Consider the following 3,218-nt stretch of genomic DNA (forward strand, 5'->3'; position numbering starts at 1 on the left):
AAACTCTTAAGGTGATGCTATCTTGAGCCAGGAATGAGGTTTGGCAGGGGGCTTTTTTTTTAGCTTAATAAATCAATATATACATAGCATTTCCTCCAGTCTGTATAATAGACACTTGCAAATATGTGTGCATTGTCAACAACCCAGCAAAAAATTTATTTACTAATCTGTATTTTTAAAAGAAGGAAGAGAGAAACTATGAACTGTCTACAGTTCTCTCAAAGTTTACTGTGGTAGAGAACTAGCATGGCTATTGTACAAATATTCCCCCACACCTGTAATGCATGTACAAGGCATACAGGAGTCCTGCCTCCAAACTAAAATACAAGCCAGAACCTGCAGGATTTGGCAGCAGAACCGCGAGCGAGGGAGGATGGCCAGCTACAGGAAGCCTCCATCTTCGTCTCTGGCCCTCTCCCCTCTGGATTTTTTTCCTTCATTTTCACCACCATCATTGCCGCCTTCCTGTGTTCTATGCCAATTTATTTAAAAAACTCCCTCAGTGATACATCCGAGATATACTGGAACTTTCAAAAGGCCTTTTTCAAAAACTCAAGAAGGACGAAAGGGAAAGAAATACGGGTAAGAGAGGCACAAACCCCAGAGTCCAACTTTTCCTGCCCCGGGTTCTGCCCTGTTTGCCCCTAGCCTTCCCCTAGGGAAACAACTGCATTCCACCCCACAAGCCAGGCCACCTTTCTGGCCCCTTGGTGATCAAAATCAGGAGACCTAGATTCCAGCCAGCCACCCAGCTAGAGATTCTATTTGTGTTCTGGGCCTGTCATAGGTCTTCTCCAGGTGACTAACATCTAGAATGTCTTTGTCCTTGAAGAAAGACCCCACCCTACACATTTATAATTCTGTTCCTACTACAGGTCCTGATTTTTGTCAGGACCTTATCATAAGCATACTAAAACCCTATGATAAATCTTGTCATAAACATGTTAAAAATAAACCAAAAATATGCACACACATTTACAGGAACAGTGAGGTTGCCTACGGTTGGTTGGTAGTGGGCCTGAAAGTTTGCTCGCATTCCTTTAGCCTGGTTACCTACTATTCACCTGAAGTCTGTGTCACAGTTCAAGAAATGGCACCTCCTTCACTTAAAACAGGAGAGGGTGGAAGCTCTTACTTGTTACCTGATACATTTACTGAGGCAGTGTTGCAAAGTCGTAAGCAAGGAGATTCTGCAGCTAGATTGCTTAGGTACAAAGCCAAGTTTTACTACTTACTGTATGATTTAGGACAAGCAACTTAACCCTTCTGAATTTTCTTATCTACAAAACTGGGGGATTATAACCTCATAAGGTTGTTGAAAGTGTTTAATAACTGAAGATACCTACAGTGGCTGGGACACAATAAGCGCTCAATAAATGTTAGCTATTATTGTTGTTGTTATTCTTATTCATAAAGTTTACTGTATTTGGCAGGGATTAGGTCATCCTCTCCAAAAGCAGAATTTATATGTTAGCTCTTGGACTATGTAAATCAAAGATCTCAACTAATATTCCAGCCCAGTGCCAGCTGTTCTGGCAAATTCTAATGTGCAAGTTAAGAAAAGATTCAGCTGAGCCTACTAAATGCCTAATTTGAAAAGGTTAATAACATGCCAGCTCAGATTTAGCACAACGGTAACAAAAATGCTCAACAACAAATAGAAGTAGTTTCACCGAGGACTTTGTTTCTTCCACAAAGTCTTTTACGAACTGGTATATTTCAAAAGCCGGACTCAGGTAAACCTTAAGGTCAGGTTCCCAGAGCCACAAATTTTGTATAATACAGATCAAACAACTTAGGAAAGACAGTTTATGGTGTCTGAATGATCCAGAATGGCTGTCTCCAGTACCTAAAAATATAATGGCCAAATTACTAATTTAACTTGAGCACTTGGGCCTGGTCTAATTGTGCTTGTGTTTTTATAAGGAAAATATTGGCCAAATATTTTCACTATTTGAGTAGACTTTCTTAAACAATAATTTTCCGGGGAAGGCAGGGAGGGGTGAGGACAGGGGGTATAACATCCCTGGAGAGAAACATTTAAAAAATACTTTCAAAGGGATTGGCTGTCTTAACACCCAAGTGAAAGGCATCCTGCTATAGCATTTAGAAGTTTGCTTCCTTTTGGAAGTGTCTGTCACTGAAATTGGAAATATTCGTTTAGAGACCAAATATTTGCTTTGCTAATAAGGGATTAAATCAAACAGTTGCTTAAAAAAAATAATGTTTCATTTAGAAAACAGAGGAAGTACTAAAAAGAGGTAGGCAAGTAATAAGTACATGTGCCTTATGCAATGATTGTTTTTTACTTGGAAATGCAGGGCTAATAGGTTATCATCCAGTTAATGTGCAAGCAGAGTGACTATAAAATAAGACTGATTTGTGTATGTAGTTCTTGGCATTACTTTTCTTAGTTACAGCTTAAATTATTTAAATGACAAGGATTGATGCAACATCAGCTTTCCTGATCTGTGGATCTTTAAATGTTCATCATAATCCTTTACACCAGCATAGTCTATTTCTTTTACCTGTTTTAACATTGTTTATAAACCTGAGTCCTTTGCCATTTAATAAGAAATAGAAATCATTAAAACAAAATAGACAATTATATAATTCTTTTCATCTGTGTTTTTCCTTGGTGCAGGGTGGTATAATGTCAATTGAAAATAAGCTGAAAAATAGTTTTCCTTTGACTAGTGTTGCCAGATTTAGCAAATAAAAATACAGGTTGCCCAATCTAATTTGAATTTCAAATAAACAGTGAATTCTAAGTATATGCCACACAATACTTGGGACACACTTAAACTAAATAATCTTTTGTTGTTTATCTTGAATTCAAGTTTAACTGGGCGTTGTGTGTGTTTTACTGAGAAACTTTACTGTTGGCCTTTCATCTGTGGTTCATCTCTGCAATGGGTTTAATATAGGGTTAGCTTTATTTTGAAGCCTATCTTACCTGGCTTTAGTGGCACCATTTCATTAGTAACAATCTGTTCATGGGGAAGACACGAAGATTTCAAAGTAGCTCTCTCTCAAATTGCAACTACAAGGATTCAGAGGCAGCTCTCCAAGGAAATATTTTGAATCTGACTGCACATTGAGTAACGGTGCTTTGTGTGTTTCTGAACGATTGGTGGGATTTCTGTAGTCTCCCTGAGGCTACATTACCTGACCTCCTAGTAACCCTTTCTTTTACAAAAACAGTATATTTTAAATGC

The sequence above is a fragment of the Pteropus vampyrus genome, unplaced genomic scaffold (assembly GCF_000151845.1).
Source record: "Pteropus vampyrus isolate Shadow unplaced genomic scaffold, Pvam_2.0 Scaffold56, whole genome shotgun sequence".
Lineage (NCBI taxonomy): Eukaryota > Metazoa > Chordata > Mammalia > Chiroptera > Pteropodidae > Pteropus > Pteropus vampyrus.